Below are 17,150 nucleotides of genomic sequence, written 5' to 3'. Positions count from 1 at the left end.
TGGCATTTACAAATTTTGGAAAAAATGTTACATGGTGCGAGAAAAAGTTTGCCAAAAATGCCCTTTTTCTCGCACCCTGTATTTTTTTCCAAAACCTGTAAATGCCATTTTTCATCAATTTGAAATTGATGGATGGTCCCCTTAGACTATTTTCATGTCGCAACAATACGCAAGAGCGATAGAGATAGATATCTACGAGCGTTTCGTTTTGTGAGCGTTTGTGCCATTCGGCTACGTACCCTTGTTGTCCATAAGAGCAGTGTGGCCACGGCGCGCTGCTACCAGAGAAATGAAATGAAAGCTAGCTATGTCCACTATGAGAGACATCCAGATAATAGTCTAGATTTATAATTTTATAAAAGTATTAGTAGTAGTATTATCTGTCGTCCGCGAGAGAAATGTGGCCGCGGCTACCAGAGAGATGAAAGTGGTCAATATGTATAGTTTCATACGTTACTACTTATCATCACCTTCTGTCATCCGCGAGAGTAGTGTGACCGCCTTATAGTGAGGTCACGTTTGGGTCATGTCCGCTAAACGAGACATCCAGAAAATAGTCAAGATTTATAATTCTGTATATTAGTAATAGTATTACCTGTCGTCCGCGAGAGCAGTGTGGCCGCGGCTACCAGAGAGGTGAAAGTGAGCTCGTGTTCGCTGAGAGGGACAGCCAGCAAATGGGCAAGATTTTTCATGTCCGACCTGAAACCAACCATGCGACAACTCAATAAGATCATACGCTCAGATGGACGTTTTATTCGATTAATGTTTTGAGAGACCGTCGATACCTATTATAGATAAGGTGGCAGACTCTTTTATAAATGGTTATCGGGTTTCATAAAAAGTCAACTTCGTTATTAACTGACGTGGGTATTGTACGAATTCAACTAAACCTAGGATCTTTATTTTGTTTCAATATGTAGATGCAGTAATATAAAATACAAAGTGAGTAAGTACATGTCCTACAGTCTACACGTACTTAAATTTTATGCTTCGTTATCAAAAAGTACATCAGTGCTCAAACACTTCTGGCTGTAAATTGATTGATATTAATGCTACGATTGTTTTTTTTAATTAAGTATATCTTCCGACTTCTTGTGTTTCGTTCAAATATTATCACATTAAATTTGTACTCACATAATGATTAACCCGTGGTCAATGCTTCAAATTTTTATCAAACTATTTCAAACACAGCATTTTGCCATTTTATACTGATTTTCGACTGACAAGAAACAAGCTAAAGCTATCGAAAAAATGTAAGTTTCACGAATACTGCAATCCCATGATAAATGTATCCTGACACATTGAGACATTTACAATATAGCTCATACACATATTAGGCAACTAGGCATGTTCATGAATTCGAGGCGTGTTCTAAAGCCAATTTGCCGCTTTGCTGATCCGCAAATGCGAAACTGCCATCTGCTATGAAATTCCTCCTTTCATAAACGGTGCAGCTTTTATACAAAATCCTTTTTAATTCCACTAAATATGCATAAGAGAAGCAATACATATATGTAAGTAAAATACCTAGCAACTCACTATAAGGATTAAAATAGATTAAAATGAATTACAAAATGAATGCGGAAACAAAATGTAAAGCCTGACAAGTTTTTATTTGACCCTCGCCGCGTTGCGGATTTTCAGCTGAACTAATTTCTTTTACTGGCAAGGATTACTATTTGACACCCGTTGTCGAAAGTCATCGAATGTCAGTGATGTAAACATGAAGCAAATATTTTAAATTTTCTAACGGTTTCATCGCAATTTTGTCCAAAATAATATGATTAAAAGTGAAAATAATTATACTAAACGTGATAAATTACTTACAACAAAAAAGGATGAAGGATTCGACAGCATTTCGATACCAATGTTCTGAAATTGGTTATTGACAAGTCCGGGACTGAGTTTATAGTGCGGTTCTCCTGTATTAATTTGTTGGTTTCGCGTTTAGCCTAATATATTTTTTGTTCTAATTTAAGGTGTCTGTAGCTCTGCCGTGAAAAATATGTATAGAAATAAGGAGGCCGTTCCATAACTGCCACCAGTACAGAACAAGGTCCCACGAAAAAAGAAAATAAACATCGATGACTTCGATTAAGGCACGAGATTCATGGATTTTAGGCTGTGCGGAAAGAAGTAGCGAGTCTTAAAACCTTGCTTTTTAAATTTTGATTCTCTAAAACCATGTTTTAATTTTCTACAAATATTAACGGGTAACCAGTACACGCTGTCCCCAATACGTATGACGTCGGCACATTATTGCCATATGAAAGCGGTTTGTAGCGACACTCTTTCAGGGTCAAATAAAATCTTGTCAGGCTATAAGTTCTATAAATACTCCCTACTTTGTCTGACTCCAAATGCCACTAAAGTACTCGTAGGTAATGTTAGCTTTCGACATTGAGTTCATAATTTTCATTGATTTTATATGTATACTGGCCTTTATCAAATTATCGGTAGATATAAACGTGCCTGAATAAGATTGGCCCTTTTAAAAAAATAAAACATTAGGCGGGAACCGCATAAATCTTGACAGATGTCACCGTGAAAAAAAGACATAATCGGCATTATGGAAAAACTAGAAAAAGCAACCGTATAACCAAGCTGTGATAATTTTAGGAATTTGTGTATTGTATTGTTAATATCGACTGTGATTGTAACCCAAACTGTTCAGTATGAGATTGGCATTGTAATAAAACAAAGTGCAAGGAGAAGTTCTTTCATTTAAGACCGGAACATAGCCTTCAGTTCAGCAAGAGGGATCAAAGGCTTACTGTCGCCTAAACCACGTCCACAACTTTATGAACGGCAGGTAAACAAGTTAATCTGTATTTTTGAGTATTGGAGACCGAGTTATATGATAAAATGATATTAGTGGTCATATAACTGGTAATATCAACAAGTATGGGAAGTGATCGGGTCATACCGATTGTTTGGAATGGACTTGCTAAGTTATGGATTGAGATACAGACACTTATGAGTGGAAAATGTTGTTTTCGTGTTTATGCAGAATACTTATTCTAATTACTTGAGATAGCAAAGGATTGCATCAAATAGTATTACTCTCTGAATGACCTGTTTTAATTCAGGAATGAATGAGCATCAGTAATCAGTATATTTTATTGCCTTCATAGACTTCAGGTCAAAGAAACAAACATCCATACTTAATATTATAAATGGGAAAGTGTGTGTGTCTGTTTGTTTGTCTGTCTTTCATGGCAAAACGGAGCGACAAATTGACATGTTTTTTTTAAGTGAAGATGGTTGGAGGGATGGAGGGTGACATAGGCTACTTTTTGTCTCTTTCTAACGCGAGCGAAGCCACAGGAAATAGCTAGTGAAATATAAACTGAACAATGTTTTATAAACACATGGGATAATTTCTTTGGAATAAATACTAATGATGTCTAACTTATTCAGTAATGATAATTATTTCAGAACTAGTTTCACTGCCATATTTCAGTTTAGTGTAAATATTTCATTTTGTGCTTTGAAGTCAAGTGACATCATAATCATTTTATTGGCTTTCAATTCTTTTACCGTTTACTTTTGTCTAGTGTGCTCAAATGCCAGTTGCTTGAAAGTCACATGCCTTTTTGGAGCTCATCTATTCAGGATGAAGTTGATGGGGATGAACTTTAATTAACATTAAGTTCAACATTGTTGTTTTTGTGTATCAGACTAGGAATGTGTTAATCTTTTGACATTGACAGTTTATTTAGTCATTGGTGTTGGATTTCTGTCTAAGCTACTACATTTAAAGTATGACTACAAGGTATAGCAAGAAATCAATGATGGTAAATTATGAGGATGTTAAGCTAAGGATCAGGGTGTTGTATATAAATAAAGAAAAACAAACCATAATAGTGACAGCTCTGGACTAAGGAGGTGGCCGGTGACATGTGTTGTTTGTCTCAACACTAGTGATCCATGTTTTTTTGTTACATGTACAAAAACATATTGAAAAAGTTTTCCTGTATATTACACATCTAATATACTTGTAATTCTACATAAAATTGTTTTACATAGGTAATGTGGTTAAAGGAGGAAGTGAATATTTAGGTACTATAAATAAGAAGGAGGAAGAGGTAATAAAAGGGGAATTTAAAATAAAGCTTATCTAACATATAATTATAATTTGCAGATTGGATGGTGGTACTGACTGAGGAGGAAGATCAGTACAGCTAGCAATTAATGCTGATGAACTTAGCTGCTGCACTAGGATAAAACAGCAGAGAGGTCCAGGATATGGCCATGAATCAAGGATGAAGAACCCGGCACAAATTAATGCTGATGATGGTCTTAGCTGAGGCTTTAGGCTAAGACATCAGGGAGGTCAAGGATACGGTCATGATTTAAGGAGTGCATTGGGTTCAAGGATGGAGAACTCGGCACAAATTAATGCTGATTGTCTTAGCTGTGGTGTTAGGCTATGGCATCAGGGAGGTCAAGGATACGGTCATGATTTAAGGAGTGTGTTGGGTTCAGGGATGGAGAACCCGGCACAGATTAATGCTGTAGGTCTTAGCTGTGGTGTTAGGCTGAGACATCAGGCAGATTGAGGACACGGCCATGATTTAAGGACTGCTTTGGGTTCAAGGACGGAGAACACAAATTGTTTCAAGATTTTAGGACGAGTGGTTTCTTGGTTTTGTTTGGAGCAACTCTTATAAGGAAGGTTGGAAAAGTGAGCACTGGAGGTTGAGAGACTATTTTTCAACATCATCTGGGTCTGGTGGCAGTTCATCACCTCAACTTAGGAAATGATGTCGCAGATCAAGTATAGTGTTATATTAAATCAATTCCTTAGTATTCTTGACAAGGTCAAGAGTTCAGACAAACATAAGTTATCCTATAGGGTAGCTAAGACTTGTTATCAAGGATTATCCACCTTTTTATTTACATGGGATGGAGAGAGAAATTTATAGAATCCTTTCCTTGTCGAGAAGACTATGATAAACTTCTTTCATATATGTAATTTTAGTAAGGAAAGTAAAACATCATGTGAAAAGATAGGATATCTTGAAATTTATTGCCATAGAAATAAAAACACTGATTAAAGGAATGAAACTCAAACAACTACTAGTGATAGGACGTATTTGTGAAATTTGTAAGGTGTCAGAATCGGTGCTCGCGGTGATTTCAGTCAAAGGAAATAGTAAGTCCAATGTACTTAGGATATGTTTAGGAAAGTGAACGATAGAGGGCGTGAAGGGCAATTGAACGCAAAACTGACGCGTACAAATATATACCGTGGTGCAAGTTGTTACTAGACGTCACTATTACCATTTACCACTGCAAACTGGTTGGCTGGGTGTAAGTATTTCGCTAGATGTCGCTGTACCATCTGCAAACTAGCGAAAGGCGTTCTACGTATGGTTAGTTGTATTTAATTGGCTGTGATTTCTTGGAGAGATGGGTGTTGATAAATAATAATAAATAAATAAATAAATATTATAGGACATTCTTACACAGATCACACAGAGGTTGAAAAATTGCATTTGATCTTTTAATGTGCTAATGTTCTGGATGGTGTTCGCACCTGGAGGCTTTTACACATGATGATTGTAATTTGGTTGTATTAGGCTCGGATTCTGAGTGAAAAACAAACCTAATTAAAAGTCCCGTCATAAATATGTGACATTCCATGTCAAAAGGGTGCACATGCTTTGTGTGTTATAAGGAACCTTAATAATAGACGGCGATGCATTCGAATATCTTGATAAGTTGATAACTCTATCATACTATTCAATTTTCATATTTAGATTGTCGCGCTGACAATGTTGTGTTACATTTCAAACAATTCATTAATATCATGGCATGATCAATTAGTCATTTGTAGGGTTCCGTATTTCAATTTATTGTGTGATGCATTTTCATTGGATAAAGCAGTTATTTGTTCGGGGATCCAATTGTAAATTTTTGGGCCAACGGTATAATATGTCCTTTTGGTAGATTTGGTCAGTCTGAAGTTGGATGTTTTTGCCACGCCCCTATTCCTGTTCCTTAAGCGTCTCAAGTTGACGACTCTGTGTGGAAATATGTCAATGTGGGTTCTTACGAGCTTTAAAATGTTAAAAATATATTGCGATGGTAATGTCATGGTTCATAATAATATATAAATAGTTGTCGAGCTGGCAAACCGGAGGGCGAGTTGGCTATTATTCTTATAGCTCGCTTCTGCGACACGAGGACACCATGCCGGTCAGCGACGACGCCTCTGAAATTCTAGACTAGTTTGGCACAGAATGGAAAAGGACAAAATAACTACTTCGTACTGCTGCTGCAGAATTATGCTGGACTCCTAGACACCCCTAGAGTATGTAGAGGACCATAGAGGACTACATCTACCTGAGAGCACTTTAATTTCATTTAAACAAGACTTAGAAAAAGAAATTGAAAGAAGAGTAAATCGAACAAGGAACAAGTATTGGTCATTAAAGGAAATTTCAAAGGTAAAAATGTCTACAAAACAAAAATGAAGACTAAAGCAATGGAAATTTGCCTATTTATTACCCTGCCATATGCATGCCAAACCTGGCCCACTAGGAGAGAAACATTTAGGAGAATAAAAGCATGTCAGGGAGGAGTTCAAGGAGGCTACCTAGGACTGAGACTGGAAGATGGAGTAAAAAAATAAACGTTCGAAAGAGGACCGGGGCAAATGAGCAGTTAAGCAGGTATTACGCTTTAAATGGAGATAGGCCGGACACGCAAGGAACCGAGGACGGACACTGGCCAAATGTGGTAAGCGAGTGGCTAACCCAGGGAAAGAGAAGAAGTGAAAAACCACTCATAAGATGGAGCGACGGCATAAAAAAAAAATAGTAGGCTACAGCTGGCCAGAAGTAGCAAAAGGAAGAGAATGCTGGAAAGCATTGGAGGAGGCTTTACCGTTCAGGGTGGTCCTTATGAAGATGATGAAGAAGATAAAAAAAAACATAACTGTAAATATTTATCAAGAAAATAAAAGCTTATATTATATTATTATATGTTTGTGCTTGAGGAAGAACAAGGACAGTATTTTGGGTGCGAAACAGATTCCTGCTAACTTAGTGCGTGCATACTAATTCAATTTGGGTGTCCCATTTTAGCAATTGGTCGAGGGTAACGCTCAAAATTTGGCAGAGGTGACGTGCGGAAGGATTGTGTTGTTCATGGTAACTACTGGCGGTCTCCTTCCTAGGTTAAAGTGGAGAACCTGAGTTATTGATACATTTAAGGACGAGCCCATTAACGAAACCAATGTACTAGGAGTTTATGTACGTCACGGGTGATTGACGTCTTGAAGCTATCGTTGTTCGGAGCAGTTAGTATGTCGTCAGCAAAAACATACATTTGTATTAGAAAGCATAGATTGGGCCATGGACGAGCCCTAGGGGATCCCAATATCTACAGAACCACAGTCAGATTTTACCGCACCACTATTTATTACAACGGATTGCTGTCTTTCCTGTAAGAAATCGGCCATGAACTTTAAAACAGAGGCACCTGGACCGTGGTGCTCAAACTTTTTGATTAGGACGTTGTGATTGCAAAGGTCAAAAGCATTCGTCATGTCGCAAACGACAATGGTTACATGTAAATGGTTCTCTTTAATAATTGAGACACATGAGCGATTTCGTCGATAGGCAAATTGTTTTGTGTGTATTAATTGAAACTTTTCTAAAAAGTTATGCGGCCGATTACTCACTCCCGCTTTTAAAACTTTGGCCATAGTGGGAATTATACTTATTGGCCTAGGTATAGTTCCTCAACTCATCTTTCTGACTTTTGCCTTTATAAACGGGAACGACTGTTACATTTTTAAGTATGGTGGGTAAATACCTACTTTGATAATAAAAAAATGTTAGTTAACTGAACTAGGCCTAGGTAGTCCAACTTTGAGCATTAGCAACATAGTTGAGGTATCATATACATATATACCACAGGTGTTTTTCTTGTAACAATATTTGTCGCTATATGATTTTATACAACTCATCAAAGGTAAACCGAGACCGATAACTTAACGGAAACGGGACTTGAGGTGAACGAATGTGTAAGAGGTACTTCATTAGTCAGTTCCGGGCGAGCGATAGGTGCATTTGCAGTATTTGCAGCAGATAAAAAAAATATATCGATATCTTAGCTAACCGGTTCCGCGATGTGTATTGTTCGTCCCGGCTATCTTTTAACGAGTCCAGATTGCATTGTCGCTTGCTGGAGACGCGTGTCGTGACGGTGTTTACGATTTTCCAGAGAGTGTTTAGTTGATAACCACTACTTTGTAACGTTTTAGCGTAGTATTCGCGTTGTGCGATGTGCGTGTGATAGAGATTGTTTAAATTATTAATATTTTGATTGTGATATAATTAGTTTCAATATCTCATTACTATGCGGGTGTTTTTGAGCGATTTCAATTAAATGGACGAGAAGTTTTTTTTTTTATTATTAAGTCGTTTGTGACCCACGGATAGTTATATTTCTTGTGTGTTTGTACAAGACTGTATGGAAAACAGATACTGGCAACGTTATTTGAAATATAATGGATGTTAAATGTGTGATTTGAGCATTTTGTTCGATTTTGGCCAATCAACTGAATAAAGATTTTTTTTTTTTATATACTCTATGACAGTAGTTACGCTATACATGTTAAGTTTATTGGATTAAATTTCTTGTTGTGTTTCGGATTAAATTATTATTCCATACTTACGACTATCGGTTTTGTTATATCTTATGATCTATTTTTGTTTGTTAATGTAAAATTGAATGACAATGTTGGTATGCCTATAGGTGCAAAATTTAATAAGTAGGTACAAATTCATTGTTTTTTTTTTATCGCTGATTTCTAAGCATATTATCTAATTGATAGTTGATACTCGTAGTTTCAGTCGTGACACTGAGAAATGCTCAAGGCGAAGGGACTCGCTTAACAACGAGGATGGCCGATGTACTTATTGCACTCTTCCTGTTACTGTTGTATAGTCGTATTATTGTCTGAAAAATGGAGCCTTTGATTTTTTTTATTGTTATTATTGATGTTATTGATAAGTTTGCTATTGTCAAAACTCGTAAATTTTATTGTAGTTGTGTTATCATTAACAAGCATGTCAACACCTGGAGGATTAGGTATGTTACCATTATCGTTGTATCAGACGAATGATTATTGTCTGAAACATGCAGCTTTTGATTTATTTGTTGTTAATTTATGTTTTTGAATAGTTTTCTATTGTTGAAACTCGTAACTTTTATTGAAGTTATGTTATCATTAGAAGCAATGTTCAATGATATGTTATCATTACCACTGTTGATCTCTACACTAGTAGGCATAGGAAGTAGGTTTGTGTTATGTCAACAACCTAGGGATCGGTTGCACCAATCCGTCTGTTAACGAATTAAACGTTTGTAATATTTTTGTATGGTAATGTCCATAGACTTCTGCTGCGAGACGTTGATGTGCCTGCTAGCTGTTGTCTGCGGGTGATGCAACTGGTCCTAAGCGAAGGGCCTCGCTTACACAGGAAGGCCGAGCTGTTAGCTTTCGACATTGAGTTCATAATTTTCATTGATTTTATATGTATACTGGCCTTTATCAAATTATCGGTAGATATAAACGTGCCTGAATAAGATTGGCCCTTTTAAAAAAATAAAACATTAGGCGGGAACCGCATAAATCTTGACAGATGTCACCGTGAAAAAAAGACATAATCGGCATTATGGAAAAACTAGAAAAAGCAACCGTATAACCAAGCTGTGATAATTTTAGGAATTTGTGTATTGTATTGTTAATATCGACTGTGATTGTAACCCAAACTGTTCAGTATGAGATTGGCATTGTAATAAAACAAAGTGCAAGGAGAAGTTCTTTCATTTAAGACCGGAACATAGCCTTCAGTAAGTACTATAAAGTTCCATGTGCGTATTTGACCTAGGATTACGCGCAGTTACTACCGATTTCGGGGTCAAGTTAAAACATTTACGCGTCATTGACGTGTCTTGGCGATCATTACCGTCAATCCCATCATATTTTATGTACAGCCACGTGAAAAAGGTAATGAATGACCCGAAAGTTTATTACAGCACGCGAATGTGAAACTCAAGCAATCCAATAACCCTGCCCAGTTGTAACCAATTTAACTGCAGCAATTTTGGGCTTTCGTAATTTGCTACATAACCACGTTAATTAAATGTATATTGGTTAAGTTAATTGACCTAAAAAGTATTTTCTGAGTAACTAGTTTTCATGAGTTTGGGTCTATTAAAAATGTTTTGTTTCGTATTGTCATTAGAGACGTATAAGATCTTTAATTACAGCTGTCTATAGTGATCCAATGCAGATATACTGCAAACGTCATAGGCCATCTCTGTCTGTAATTTTAAGTTGTTAGCTTAGTTTAATTTATGGTTAGTAGTAATTAATTAATAATAAGTAGATAATAAAAAGTAATTTAATGATGCTCTAAGAAAAATGTAAGTACAGGTACATTGTACTTCAAGGAAATTTACTCTTTTCCTATAAATACATTAACTGTAAATAATCCAACACGTTTCCAAAGTCAAGCGTGATTAAATGTAAAATGTTGTTTGCTTTTACATACGACTTTTCTAATAAAAGTCAAATAAAAAAGTTTTATAGGTGCTCTTTATTTGACACCGGATATGGGCGAACGTAAAATAATATATGGATCCTCTTCCCATTCATGCTCATGTATTGCTCATCTTTGATAGTCAATTCTACACATAGAAACATCAAAGTCCTTTAAAAAAATACGATACCCTAGAGTCCCTTAGATAAACGGACTGGCCGTTCATCGCATTTTACTTCCTTATTCATTATCCATGCCATTCGAGCGTGGCAAACTTCATAATTCCTTAAGGAGGATCGACTGACCCCGAAACCGCCTCTGGGTATTAAGATTAATTGAAGATATTTTAACACATTTTGATGTTTTTCAATCATAATTCAATATTCAATATTCTCTTCTGGTTAATATTATTCGAATAATTCATTATTATCAGACGTACTGTATTTTCGGGGAATAGATTAAAGACTTTTGTCTTGACATCTAAAATATAGGGTTTTATGTATCCGTGCACGACCCTGTAAATCCATACTAATATTAAATGGGAAAGTGTGTATGTCTGTTTGTTTGTCCGTCTTTCACTGCAAAACGGAGCGAAGATTGACGTGATTTTTTAAGTGGAGATAGTTGAAGGGACGGAGAGTGACATAGGCTACTTTTTGTATCTTTCTAACGCGAGCGAAGCCGCGGGCAAAAGCTAGTAAGAAATAAAAGTACGAGTAGAAACAAATATAAAAGGAGTGTTAAGAGTTGTCTTAAAAACAGAATCGCATTTGAGTATCTCCATGAATGCCTGAATGGAGCCCACAGGAGACTCGCCCTTTGTCTAACCTTGGCCTGGCAAGCCTGCGTACAGATTACGTCGGGGTTGTTCCGTGAGTGTAATTAGTTCAGGGAGACTTGGTTGTTTTTTTACCTACCGGTTTCATTATTGCTCGTATTTATTTTATTACCAATATTATTGTATGTTCGTGGTGTTCATGAGAACTTATAAAAAGTATATAGTTAGTTTCGTGATATTACTCGTACACTATTTAAAAATAATTATGATCTAAAAGAAAGAGAATACGGCCTTTTGGGGTCCGGGTGCCCGGATTTTATACAAGAACTTGGCGAAGCGGCTAACGAATACTACAGGGAAAAAAGGAGCTGGCAGCTTTCTCGCTTAACGTATAAGTATTGCAATTCAGCGAGGAAATGCTGCCAGCATCTTGGGCACTATGCCTCAGGGGCCCTCTTTAGACTTAGATTTTCAGTTTTCTTTTTAATTGCCTATTTTATGATATTTGTTGTATGGATTTTTTTTAAGTGTTATTATTAAATAAATAAATAAATGGCAAAGAAAGAGAATTATGAATTGGACCCTATTCATTTCACGACTCTTGACTTTCCAAACAGACTAAAACAGAAGTTCTTTGGCGTCTTGGTAGCTCAGATGAAAGAGCACTGGTTTTATTGATCCAGTGGTCATCGGTCCCACGATAGTAATTTTTTAAATATTTTATTTCATTATTTGTAAAGTTTTATTTCATTATTTGTAAAGTTGTAGTAATCAGTCATCAATAGAGATTTCAGTGTTATGTAAAATTTGTACTGTGCTTGTCTACTTTGACTACTTTGAGCCTATATCACATCCTCCGAAGCTGGTTATTTTTTCCGATTTTTAAGTCTACTTTTCGACTACTATGATCCGCCCTCACATATTTTCAGATTTTATGTTTTATATATAGCAAGGATTATTTATATAGGACTTCATACTAAGAATCGTACATCGATTTTTTTGCGCCATCTATTAAATACTATCATAACTACACTGATGATGCCTACAAATTTATTTTGTTCAAAATGTGTATTGACGTAATATCATGATCTTAAAATAAAGAAATATGTCATTTGTTCTTATAAAAAATAAAACCATGCAAAAATATTTGGGAAAATATGATTTTGGCCACTTTCAGGCTGCAAAACAGCGCAATCTAGTTTTAAGCTAAAAATGCCCATACATTTCAGGGATACGCTTTTTTGTATGGGCTTTATCAGTCCAGTATTAAATCGTTCTTGGTATAAGTAATATATTTACCGTATATAGTGCTTAGGGTATTGTCTAGAACGCGCGCGGTTGGATGGCCGCGACGCCCGCACGCCGCGCGCGCTGCTGGCTGTCGGCGCGCGCGCACATCTGCCTCTGTTGCCGCCTCTGTAACAACGATATCACCATCTTAGAAACGAATTAATGTATTCATAGAATTGCTCCGTTAATTGAGTCAACTTAGTGTCTGGTGGCAAAGCAGGGAGAACAATACTATGCTTTAAATATGTTAAGCTGCGTTTTTACTTGCAGTTCTCAGCGAACATTCGTTCGTTCGTGCGCAGATCAAAACACTTGACTTCCATACCTTTATCGGTACACGAACACACGAATGCTTGCTCAGTACTGTTCAGAACATTAAGTGAAAACGCGGCTTTACTGTTCGAAGGACGCAAAACTATGTGATAAACTCTTATAGTCTCGTCTTTATACAAGAGCCTTTACCAGTTGGTGTGATGAAAATTAATTCTACAGTTACATCGACTTCATGCAAAGCTTTTTCTTGTCGCACAATAAGTCACTTAATACGGCACAGTGATTAATTAAAACCTTAATGGAAGGATTCGCGAGTGAACTTGGTAATGACTAAAGATTTTTTGTAGGAGATAAATGCAAGTCATAATCTTACCTACTTCCTACACTTTAGAGACTATTTTTGTGATAAATCCGAACTAAAATATACCGGAAAAAACTCGGCGGCGATCAATTACTATCAAATATCACACGACGGAGACAGATATGAAACATTCCGTCTCCCATAACGAGGAGCCGCGATGCTATAAGTATTAAGGTTCACTGTTTAACTTTTTCGTCGCCACGTCGATGTTGTCTATACAGTAAAGGGTCGCCATATTAAACAACACATATCGTGAAGTGTGCGGGACAAATAGCTGAAATTATCAAGTCGATAGCGGCAAAAAAAAAATTATTACTTGGCGCAGTCGGTAGGATACGATCCCATAGGGAAACTGATTTCTTATCATATTCATTTAGTTACTGTTGCCTACAGTATACAGCTTAGATATTTGTTATATACACCCGCTTAGGACTCGAATGTTCCACCGTGTTCGCGTTCTTTATCTGAAGCGCTCCTTTCATTTGTTGCCCTTAAAGTGTCATTGACCCAGGGCGGGTCGTCCTCTATATACTAGATACACAATGTAATGAAGAAAAGGTTGCTCAATTTTTAACGTCTTTGGAAGTTTATCACACATGACAAGACACATTCGGGTATGTTGTGTGCCCTTGTCATTACAAAGCCTATAAGAATGTAAGATATTTTAATCAAAGTTTTTAAAGTGAGAGGTGTCGAAACTGCGATTTATAATAGCATATTTTATTTCATTAAAACCCGTCAAGAGTGAAGGTAAAAATTGAAATGAAATATCCAAGTATTCAATGAAAAATAAATATGTACTGATGACAAACTTGAGTAGGTAACTGTTGGCGGCGCGATTATAAAACGGCAAAGGCCTCTTTCTTTGACGCGTATCGTTGTAATCGTTCGTTCTATGGTAATATTTGGCCCACCTTATCGAAATACTTCGAGATACTTCTACGAGTATAAACACTCACTTAGGTCGCTTAATACGATATGAGTCGAACATGTCAGTGTCAAAACTCAAAAGTGATCTTTTTGCACTTCTGATCCAGCTATTATGTAGGTATTTTAAACGTTACATTCAAGTTCGAATCGGGCCGACAGATACCATACAATGCTTGAAAATTTGTAAAGCGCAAGTAAGCGGCAGTACAGCCCAGTAGTTTGAAAGTTCCAGACGTTCCAGTTATACACCTCCACTGTCTACAGTGTCTAGTTATTTGAATGCACTGAGAGCTCATTATCATGGTGGTGTCAGCCCATTCACGAGCCGGCGGCCGCAAGTCTGTCGCTTCCCACTGCCTTGTTGCAGAAGCACAACTATTCGAACTCTCGAGTGAACCGGTATACATTGGACTTAAGGACTGTAATAAGTTTGAGCAACCGCAGAGCGTAATTATACTGGAAAATTTCAATACTCGACTCGCTCGTGCTCGGTAGGGGATTAGAATGACACCTTTGGTTGGACAGAAACGACAATGTAGACGCAAAGCTATCTGCGGACGACGTTTCAATGGTTGAGTAGCTGAAAGTGAGATTTAATATCGAAAAGTATTAAACTTCCGCTACGCTGGGATAAAAAATAGTTATTTGTTTTACAAGGGGGCAAAGTAGTTGTTTAACCGCACGTGCTAATATTGATACCTGAGCAAGCGAAAGATTCCAATATTGAACCGCGAGCGTAGCGAGTGGTTCAAAAAGTGGAATCTTGAGCGTTGCGAGGGTATCAAGGCACGAAGGTTAAACAAACTTTGCCACCGAGTGAAACACAAAATTTTTCACCACACCAACACGAACAAAATACTGACTATAAAACATCAAAATAAATCAAATTCATCAATTTATTCAATATTTTTGATTCAAAATCATCATTTATGGGTAAAATCTAGCAGACATATTAAGACATCGGGTTAAAATTTGCATGAAATTACTTTGCCCCCTTGTGGATAAAATGCAATTTTGCTATCTGTTTACGAATAGCAAAGAATGCCTTTACCAGTTGGTGTGGTGAAAATTACTTTATGTCTGAATGTGAAAGAGTTATAATTTTAGCAGTTACCTGCTACCTAGTTGTTGCCGCTTTCCGATATGACAAGTACCTAGTTTTTTTTTTCCATGGCAGGGTGTTTTTTTTTTTTTATACTACGTCGGTGGCTAACAAGCATACGGTCCGCCTGATGTAAAGCGGTCACCGTAACCTATGGACGCCTGCAACTCAAACAGTATCACATGCGCGTTGCCACCCTAATTGCACATTAATTGCTTGTAAAAGGCACACGAGTAGGTAATGTATAACGTGTTAGCACTAATTGACTAGCACATTATCTATTCAAGAATTAGCAAAGTAATTTTTTAGATTTTGATTAAGCAAAGTAACTCCTGATTCCATCGATCACAGCATTCAGTAGGTAAATAACTTTTGGTGTATGTACATAAGTACTCTTATCGTACCAATCCCAACTAATACGTTAATTCACACGTAACCTAACCCAAATCCCTACTATGGTAATGTTGGTAATTAATTTGAATTTGCCTCGCTTCGGGTGTGAGGGTGTGACTTACAATAACGAACAAAGCAGTTAGTAAATACGCAACCTATTTTTAGAAAATATGATAATATAAGTGAGTATAAATGCATAACATATTACATACTTATAAAAGAATAGTCTGCAGTAAGATGCCAGGAAGATACCTAATCAATTGATCGTCATAATATTAGGAATAATAGAATATTGTATGTATAATGTATAATATAATACCTATAATATATCACTCTATCACCGTTAACTTCGGTACGTCATAAAAGCAAGAGGAGACAATAATGTGTCAACTAACCGAACGGTCTAATGCCGTAATAGGCATATATTATATCGAGCATTAGAATTTCCTCTCGGAGATTCACTCAAAAGATTGTCCTACAGGATGTAAAAACTATGATGCTGTTTTTATAGGTAACACTGGAGTTAACTGTTAAAGGTTTTACGACACACAGAAATGTTACAAAATTAATTGAAATAGAATGTTGTTTCAGTGTAGATAAAGCAGACAGAACGCAATAAACATCGTTTGCGACGTTCTGTTCATAATTCAGCGTAAGTGGTAGATCGCACTCGTGGGGTGAACAAACCCGCTAGATCGATACCGGCGAGCTCTGGGAAATCTAACCGATGCAAATGCTACGGCACGGCGAATAAAATGGAAACTTTGCTGCTCAAGATTCACCTTTGACGAAGTCGGGAGATGAATATGGTACCGATTGGTTACCAGTAATAATTAGCATACGGACATGCGGTGGCATTCTGGACAGAGCGGGCAGTGGTCGTTATTATCTACTAACTTTTTGATTGAATAAATAAATTAAAATTTTATATGATATTTAGGTACTTTCAAATCTATTTCTCTTGCTCTCTTACTTTTAAAGACTGTGTCGTTAATTATAAAGAGACCTATAATTTAGTTCAAATGTTGACATGAGAATCATTTTTGTATGAATATGTTCCGAGTCCGAGAATATGATCCGAGAGTATTGTTAAGCAATATCTGATACAAGGTCTGATTTTTTTTTGTTTTATCCCTAAAACATTTATGATGCTAGACTTATATTGACCGGGATATAGACCGTGATTACCTTCTTGATTTTTGTCGACAGCTCGACAGAAATCAAAAAGGTAATCACGGTCTATATCCCGGTCAATATAAGTCTAATGAAAATAAGCGTGAATCATTCAAAACTCTTATTTATGATGATTTTAATATAGTCTGGCAAATGTATTTAAAACCAGCATATCGGGCTTAATTCGAGACTATTCCACCGACGGTCCGACGCCTTTATAAAAAAGTAAAATAAAAGTGTAATAATTATGTTTTAGGTAAATCATTTAATCGTTATTATTTT

The 17,150-nt window shown here is 36.6% G+C and overlaps 1 protein-coding gene across 1 annotated transcript in view; it reads right to left on the bottom strand.

The window, feature by feature from the left end:
- LOC125234054 (sodium channel protein para-like) overlaps window positions 1-17,150 on the bottom strand; it is a 128,454-nt gene that overhangs the window by 75,171 nt on the left and 36,133 nt on the right. Inside the window, 2 exon segments of the mRNA XM_048140232.1 lie at window positions 596-702; window positions 12,646-12,762. The gene's annotated coding sequence lies outside the window, so the exon portion shown is untranslated.

Source organism: Leguminivora glycinivorella, chromosome 15 (assembly GCF_023078275.1).
Source record: "Leguminivora glycinivorella isolate SPB_JAAS2020 chromosome 15, LegGlyc_1.1, whole genome shotgun sequence".
Lineage (NCBI taxonomy): Eukaryota > Metazoa > Arthropoda > Insecta > Lepidoptera > Tortricidae > Leguminivora > Leguminivora glycinivorella.
The sequence above is the reverse complement of the archived record's forward strand: the minus strand, read 5'-3'. Positions and strand labels throughout refer to the sequence as shown.